Source organism: Triticum dicoccoides, chromosome 6B (assembly GCF_002162155.2).
Source record: "Triticum dicoccoides isolate Atlit2015 ecotype Zavitan chromosome 6B, WEW_v2.0, whole genome shotgun sequence".
Taxonomy (NCBI): domain Eukaryota; kingdom Viridiplantae; phylum Streptophyta; class Magnoliopsida; order Poales; family Poaceae; genus Triticum; species Triticum dicoccoides.
The window spans coordinates 190,246,972-190,255,665 of record NC_041391.1 but is presented as its reverse complement, the minus strand read 5'-3'; the positions used below and the strand labels follow the sequence as shown (position 1 = coordinate 190,255,665).

At 49.6% G+C, this 8,694-nt stretch overlaps 1 long non-coding RNA gene across 1 annotated transcript; it reads left to right on the top strand.

The window, feature by feature from the left end:
• Positions 1-4,812: 4,812 nt before the first annotated feature.
• LOC119326808 lies at positions 4,813-8,494 on the top strand. Its single transcript, XR_005158188.1, has 3 exons — positions 4,813-5,405; positions 5,493-5,677; positions 8,215-8,494. It is a non-coding gene; the product is annotated as an uncharacterized LOC119326808 (long non-coding RNA).
• Positions 8,495-8,694: the final 200 nt, after the last annotated feature.

The following is an 8,694-nucleotide window of genomic DNA, read 5'->3' as shown; positions in this document are numbered from 1 at the left end:
TTTTGAGCTGGTTACAAGTGTTGGATAATGAGCAACTAGTATTTTCTGAGGGCCAAAGGCCATTACATATACATGTGTGTGAAAGTGCAGAAAAGCCCCTTATACAATGGGGATGTACACAATGAACTATACACATCTAACACACCCCCCCCCCCTCAAACTCATGGTGGATCAACAACACTGAGTTTGGAGAGGAAAAACTCATGCTGCGCTCGAGTCTGTGCCTTCATGAAGAAGTCAGCCAACTGTAACTCAGAGGGCACATAGTGAAGAGCGAGAGTCTGATCCTGCACAGTAGCACGCACAAAGTGGGCATCCACACCGATGTGCTTGGTGAGCTCATGCTTCACCGGGTCACGCGCAATACTGATAGCACCGGTACTGTCGGACAGTAGAGGAGTGGAGGTAGTAGCAGACACACCAAAGTCCTCAAGTAACCACCGTAACCAGATCACCTCAGCCGTCAACATAGCCATGGCTCGCAACTCAGCCTTTGTACTCGAGCGAGAAACTGCAGTCTGCTTCTTTGTCTTCCAGGCAATAAGAGAGCCACCAAGAAAGACACAATAAGCAGACAGCGAGCGTCGATCCGAGGGATCACTAGCCCAGGTAGCATCAGAGTAGGCCTGGAGCTCAAGAGAGCTGGAGCGGGGAAAGAAAAGGCGCTGAGAGATCGTGCCACGAAGATATCGTAGAACACGGAGGAGATGACTATAGTGGACAGAGGTGGGGGCTGAAACAAACTGACTCAGGATGTGGACAGGATAGGAGATGTCAGGACGCGTAACAGCAAGATAGACCAGACTGCCAACAAGATGACGATAGCGAGTGGGATTAGGAAGAGGGTCACCATCGGTGGCACGAAGCTGAACGTTGAGCTCCATAGGAGTCACAACCGTGCGCTCATCACCAAGAGCAGCGCGAGCAAGAAGATCCTGAATATATTTTTCTTGGGAGATGTAGAAGCCATCAGAGGTCGAGGAGATCTCAATCCCAAGAAAGTAGCGAAGTGGACCAAGATCAGTCATAAGAAACTGGTCGCGAAGGCGAGCCTTAACAAAGGCGATGTAGTCAGTGTCGTCACCAGTGATGATCATGTCATCAACATAGAGAAGGAGAAGAGTCTGACCACGAGGAGAGGTGTGAACAAACAGCGCAGGATCATGGTCACTGGGCAAGAAACCAGCAGCGGTCACCACAGATGCGAAGCGCTCAAACCAGACGCGAGGGGCCTGTTTGAGACCATATAGAGAGCGGCGAAGTCTACAGACCATACCATCAAGAGCATAGTACCCCTGTGGTGGCTGCATATAAACCTCCTCACGCAACTCGCCATTGAGAAAAGCGTTCTGAACATCAAGTTGAGAGATAGACCACTGACGAACAGAAGCCACAGCAAGAAGTGTGTGAACAGTGGTCATGTGGGCCACAGGAGCGAATGTCTCATCATAATCACGTCCCTGCTCCTGTTGGAAACCACGGGCTACAAGACGAGCTTTGTAGCGCTCAAGAGAACCATCGGAGCGAGTCTTAACCTTGTAGACCCACTTGCAGGTGATGGGACGAACGCCGGAAGGGAGAGGAACCAGATCCCAAGTGCCAGAGCGCTCAAGGGCAGCAAGCTCTTCGGCCATCGCAAGCTGCCACTCAGGCTGAGTCATGGCAGTCCGATAGGAAGTGGGCTCAGCAATGGCAGAGAGACCATACCGATCAGGGGAGTAGCGATCAGGTGGGCGGCGAGGCCGAGCACGGAGATTATGAACCGGGGGAGATGTGGAGGGAGGAGCACCAGAGGTGGAAGGCTCATCAGGGGAGACATCCTCAGTATGAGGGCGACGAGTATAGTGGAGAGGAAACGGTGAGAGAGGGCGACGGACTGAAGATGATGGTGAATAGGTGAAGGAGGAGGATGGAGAGGATGGGGTCGGTGGTGAGGGAGAGGATGGGGTCAGTGGCGAGGGAGAAGGGAGGAGAGGTGCCAGAGGAAGAGGTGACACAGGAGGCACGTAGCGGGGTGTATCGGGAAGGAGAAGGAAAGCAATGTTACAGAGAAACTCGAGGAAGAAGAATGTGGGTAGTAAGAACGAGACTCATCAGAAGTCACATCACGCGAGATGCGCAAGCGACGACCTATAGGATCCCAACATCGATAGCCCTTGTGCTCATCGCTGTAGCCAAGGAAGACACACTCAACCGACTGAGCAGTCAGTTTGGTGCGTTCTCGGGGGGCAAGAAGAACATAGCACACACATCCAAACATACGAAGAGTTGAGTAATCGGGAGAGCGACCAGTGAGACACTCCATAGGAATACCACCCTGAAGAGCAGTTGATGGCTGAATGTTGATGAGATAGGTGGATGCGGAAACAGCCTCAGCCCAAAAGTGGGGTGGAAGGGAAGCATCAATCATTAGCGCACGAGTCGTCTCAAGCAAATGACGATGCTTGCGTTTGGCAACGCCATTCTGAGCATGAGCCCCAGGACATGAGAACTGGGCAAGAGTACCCTGTTCCGCTAGAAAACCACGCAATAGCTGAGAGATATACTCCCCAGCAGAGTCAGCACGAAAAGTACGAATGGACGTGGCAAACTGGGTGTGAACCATGGCAGCAAAACGTTTGTATATAGAGGGAACCTCGCTACGAGATTTCATGAAGTAGAGCCAAGTGTAGCGAGAGAAATCATCAATAAACAAAACATAGTAGCAATGACCACCTTTCGAATCAAAGGGAGCAGGACCCCAGACATCAGAATGAACTAAGTCAAACGGATGCTGAGATACTGACTCACTAGTAGGATAAGGTAACTGAGTCTGTTTGCCAAGTCTGCAACCATTACAATGTAAGGAGACATCTCCAGATACAGACCCTAAGAGGCCCTGACGCACTAAGGAAGATAAACGAGAGCCACAGATGTGACCAAGTCGATGATGCCACTGTTGGAAGGACGCAGACGAAGAGGCAGCAAGAGCATGAGAGCTGGCAGAAGTGGTGGCAGCGGAAGGAACACAAAGCCAGTCAACCTCCCAAAGGCCCTCTGACTCACGGCGCCGGGGGCCAGCACCAACCAAAGCTTTGGTGCGACGATCCTGAATGGAGCAAGAGTCGGTGTCAAGAATGACACGACAACCAGAATCAGTAAGTTGGGCAGCGGAAAAAAGATTCATGGTAAGGCGAGGAACATGAGAAACACTCGGAACAGAAAAAAATGGAGTGGAAAGAATACCACGACTAGCAACAGGAAGAGATGTGCCATCGGCAGTAAGAACATTAACAGGCAAATCAAGAGGTCGGAGAGAAGACAACGCGGAAGCATCAGAAGACATATGAAAAGAGGCTCCAGAATCCAGAACCCACGAAGATGTACCTGACTGTGTAGATGCCTGTGATGGTGAGGAAGATGGTGCAGTCACAGCAGCAGCAGAGCTAGTCGACGAGGAGCCTGAGGAAGCAAGAAGACGCTTGAGGCGAACAATGTCCTGGTCAGTGAGTGACGGAGTCGAGGAAGACATAGGAGGCCCGCTGGAGGAGGAGCGCCTCTGGTCTCGCTTCTTTTGGCGGCAATCAGACTCTGGATGACTGGGCCGGGAGCAGTAACCACAGACGGTGTCACGACGCGAAGTGCCCTTCTCAGCATAGGGAGGACGGCTCACCCCCCTGGAGGAGTAGGCAGGAGCGGTGGAGCAGTGAGGCGAGCAGACGACACAGGAGCCCGGGCAGCCAATACTGACGGAACCAGAAGCAACCCAGCAGAGCGAAGGCGTGTCTCCTCGGCACGAAGCTCAGCAAGCACCTCCGAGAGAGGAACACGACCACGAGCAAGCAAGTGAGCACGTCTGGGCTCAAACTCAGATCGAAGACGAGATAAGAACTCATGAACCCTCTGAAACTCCAAGTCAGACCGTGTAGTCTGACAGCAACGGCAAGTTCCACAAACAACTGTCCGCAATGAGTCAAGCTGGCGCCAGATGGCAGAGCACTGTGAATAGAACTCATCAACAGTCAAGTCACCCTGCTGAAGAGCATGCTCCTGTCGCACCACAGATAAGTAAAGAGCATCACCAGAGGGCTGATAACGCTGACAGAGATAAGATCACATCGCTGCAACGGTGCCGAGGCCTATGAACTCTGACGCAAACTGAGGAAGGACACTCGCAGTGAGAACAGCAGCAGCACGGGCATCATCATTGCACCACTGAGTGTAAGCAGCCAGATCATCCCGGTAGACAGCAAGAGCATCTGAATAGGCAGATACCTGTTGATCATAAGCATCAACCGCAGCATTATCAAGCGCCTTGGTTGCATCGCGATTAGCCTGAGAAGCATCAGGAGCAAGGACCGGCGGCACCGGCGGGATAGGAGCCACAGGAGCAACAGGGCATGGCGGACAGGAGACCTCGTCAGAGAGAACGCCCCATAGAAGGAGACCACACATATGAATGCGCATGAACCCCGCAAACTCGGCATAGTTGGTGCCATCGAAGATCACCGAGCACCGAGGGACGGCGACATAGCACGAAGAGGACATAAGGAAACCGCTCTGTTTTTTTTTGGTCAACCGCTATAGGACCCGATCTGGATCGGACTGGATCGAGAAGCAGGCGCTGAATCAAGCGACGAGGGCAGGGGCACCGCAGCGGGAGAGGCCTGGAGGAGAGGCAGCGGACTTGGGCGGCCGGACCTGGCGGCGGCCGGGCTGGGCGACGGCGGCCGGACCTAGCGGCGGCCAGGCTGGGCGGCGGCGGCCGGGTCTGGCTGCGACCGGGCGGGGCGGCTGCGGCCCGACAATGTAGCGGCGGCGGCCGAACGGAGCTGGACGAGACCAGCACGGAGAGAGCCGCAAGCCACGGCCGTGCTTGAGAGCGGCTGCTCGAGAGGAGCCGGGCAGGGGCGTGCTCGAGAGCTCCTGCTCACGCGAAGACGGGTGACGACGAGCCTGACGAGGACGAGTCGGAGCAGAGGATGGCCGGAGATCGAGGATGGGATCTAGCGACTAGGATGGAGCGCACGGAGTTGCATCGTGCGGGAGAGGGAAGAACCTAACATCTGATACCATGTTGGATAATGAGCAACTAGTATTTTCTGAGGGCCAAAGGCCATTACATATACATGTGTGTGAAAGTGCAGAAAAGCCCCTTATACAATGGGGATGTACACAATAAACTATACACATCTAACAACAAGAACTTGGAATTTATAGGACAACAAAGTGTACATTCTAAAATCTGAACTAACACAAATATTCTTTGTTGCCTGTGCATTTTCCTCCCCTGAAAGATAATACTGTTGCCCTCCATCTGATTCTTTCCTTCCTCATTTACTCGAGGAATTACATTATCTTTTTTTTTTGCGACAGCTGGTTTAGTAGGCCTGACTTGTGATCAAACTTGGTGGTGGTTCTGCATGGTCTGGCGCTCACTTCTTAACTTCTCTCGATTTATGTTTTTTTTTTCTTGTTTCAATTCATATCAAACTGATTATATTTGCACATAGGTTGAAGACTTTATTTCTCGCGTGGAGGTATTTTGGCCGAAGGAACTGAATTTTTTCCAGTTCCTAAGCACTTACCTCGTGTTTGCTTCTAAAGCATACGTGAATTAGGTGCCGGTTTGGATCAGTTACAATGGTGCGGTAGAGCAGATTGGTTCAGACGTGTTGCATGGGAAGCAATTTCTTGAGTAGGTTTCTCTGCTTGCTCCTCCTATATTTTGATGCTTATGTCCTAATGATCTGGCAAGTTCTGTGTATCACTCGCTAAGTTGCAAAATATAACACGCTGAGTATACTGTTCTTTAGCTAGATCATCGAGCAAGAAGTATGCTCTTACAATATTGGGGGTACTGCTTATTTCGCCGATTTCTTTTGTGGAAGGTGGGTGTTCTTAGGATTGTTCCTTTTGAGAGTGAGCTTCTGTCGGGTTGCATTAGTACCTAACACTCATTTTATTTGGCATTCCAACTATCGGTTGCAAAAGAGAGCAAGGGATATAGAAGAAATCTCCAGGCAGCTATTGATTAATGCTTTTCTTTTTCACTCTGGATTTGCAAAGTGATTTCCATCTATTTTTTCTTTGCTTGGTGCCCAGGTGGTGTTCACTACTAGGTTCAAAGTATGCTCAGATTATCTATCAGATCGTGAAATTCACTTCCTTTATAAGCCTATCCTTAGGTACACTGGAGATGAAGTTCAATCAGCAGTACAAACTTCTATTGAGTAGGCTCATTATTAAGTTCATATACAATTATGTGTGTTGAATTCTTGTTATTTTCCATTTCTTATAGGAAATAAATCATCAGTGGCATACTTGGTTTCCCATATTATTTTTGGTTATAGATTTAAAGTGACCTTAACCCAACAACAACAACAACAACAAAGCCTTTAGTCCGCATCCCCTCCTTCCTCCCAAGGGCTCTCCTTAATGACCCTCTCCTTGAACGCCTGAGCTACCTCTCCCTTGAGCTTCCACCTCTAGCGACTTTGGCACGCTTATCCCGCTTGGCACGAATCCGAAAGCGGAAGTCAGCAACCACCTCCAGGTATCACCTTACAGTCTAGGCACGCACGCCTATCTTCTCTTCTCGAGGGGATGAAATCAATCTGGCTAGAGTGTTGGCCACTACTAAAAGTCACCAAATGTGATTCTCTCTTTCTAAAGAGGGTGTTAGCTACAATCATGTCGTAGGCTAGAGCAAAGCTTAAGACATCTCCGCCTTCTTGATTCCTGATGCCATAGCCAAAGCCCCCATGCGCCTCTTCAAAACCTGTGTTAGATGTACCCACATGGCCATTGAGGTCTCCTCCTATGAAGAACTTCTCGTCAATCGGTACACTCCTAACCATGTCTTCCAGGCCTTCCCAGAACTCCCTTTTGGTGTTCTCATTGTGGCCTACTTGCGGGGCATACGCGCTGATAACATTGAGAACTAAGTCCCCAACTACCAGCTTGACCAGGATAATCCGGTCCCCACGTCTCTTGACGTCTACCACTCCATACTTGAGGCTCTTGTTGATCAAGATGCCTACGCCGTTTCTGTTTGCAACCATCCCCGTGTACCACATCTTGAAGCCGGTATCCTCCACCTCCTTCGCCTTCTGTCCCCTCCATTTGGTTTCTTGGACACAAAGGATATCAACACCTCTCCTCACCGTTAAATCAACTAGCTCCCGAAGCTTCCCTGTCAAGAGATCTTACGCTCTAGCTACCTAAACGAATCCTCCCGGGCTCGGCTGGCTTCCTTACCCTTCGCACTCATCGAGTCAAATGCGAAGACCCTTGCTCATTTTCCACTACATCGGGACGCCAATGTAGCGCGCCACTAAGGATGTAACAACCCGATCCTCGCTCACTTGCCACCGTATCCGGATCAAGATATGGCGCACCACCAGGGGGTGACGGCCCGGCCCTTGCCCATTTTCCACCACACCCGGGTTCTGATGTGGCGCGTCGCTGAAAGGGTTACGCCCCAACAAAAATCTTTTGGGTTTCATCTCCATAAGAGTGGCTGAGTTTTTACGTTGGCTCGCCAAGCCTATCACAACCCTCCTTTACCCGGGCTTCGGACCGGCTAGACAACATAGGCGGAGTTAGTGACCTTAACCCAAACATCTGAAAATGAAATTAAAGCTATGTATAGAGAGAATGTGTTGACTCACTTGCTTGGCATGAATTCCGGTATGCCGTGAGTGAGACCGCTTCACTTTGCTTCCAATATAGTAGATGCCAGAAGTGGTGCTCGTACATACAACCGTCAGAGATGTATATGTAGCCATTTCCGCTATAGAAAGGAATGATATTTTAGTTGGTTGTGAGTTTCATTGCTGGAGAGGACCGATTATCTGCACGTACATATAGTATTGCCATGTTCTCCTTGTTCATGCATCATCCACCGTTGCTGTCAAATTGATGTTCCATTGCTCTATGTACTGGTGTTATAGGCTGCCATTTGTTTTGTTGAACAGTTTGCCAAACTGATTATGTACTGGTGTTACAGACTACTACTCCCTCTGTTCACTTTTATAAGACGCTGTAGACATTTCAGACAGTGCCTAAAACAGTTCAATCTTAGCTGTCTGAAACGTCTTATAAAAATGAACGGAGGGAGTATTTGTTTTGTCTGGCTTAGTAAGTAATTCATTTGGTCATGCCCCTTTTCTTTTTCAACTATCATTTGCCAACCTCTTCATTATCTGACTACACATATGTTCCTATATACAGATGTCATTGGGAGTGCCTGGCTGACGTATGCGGTCATCGGGAGCGGTTGTATTGTTTGGTCCTCGACAATTTTGACTGAAGATTCCTGGGCTTTACCATTGCGAAATCATGTGAGAAGAGGTGTTCCAAGAATTCTTTTGAAAGGCATGTGTATACAGGCCATTTGTCTTACTACAATTTTTCTTTTTGTCTTTGTGAGTTGCTGAAAAGATCTTGAGATGTTTGATTGGTTTCAACTCAGTTGAAGTTGTTAGGATGATTTGGTTGCATCTTCTGGGAAATGTACCGTGATGGATTCATATAGATTCTTGAGTGGTGCAACCCTTTGTACTGTGTTTTCCTCATTCTTGCTGATTTTCTCCCTGTGGCGCCACCTTTTGTTTTGAGCATATCTCTTGTTTCACAACTACTTTAGTTTACAACTATTCTACCAAGGAAGAAGACACAGTGGTGAAGTCATCGCAACTAACATGGCTCTAT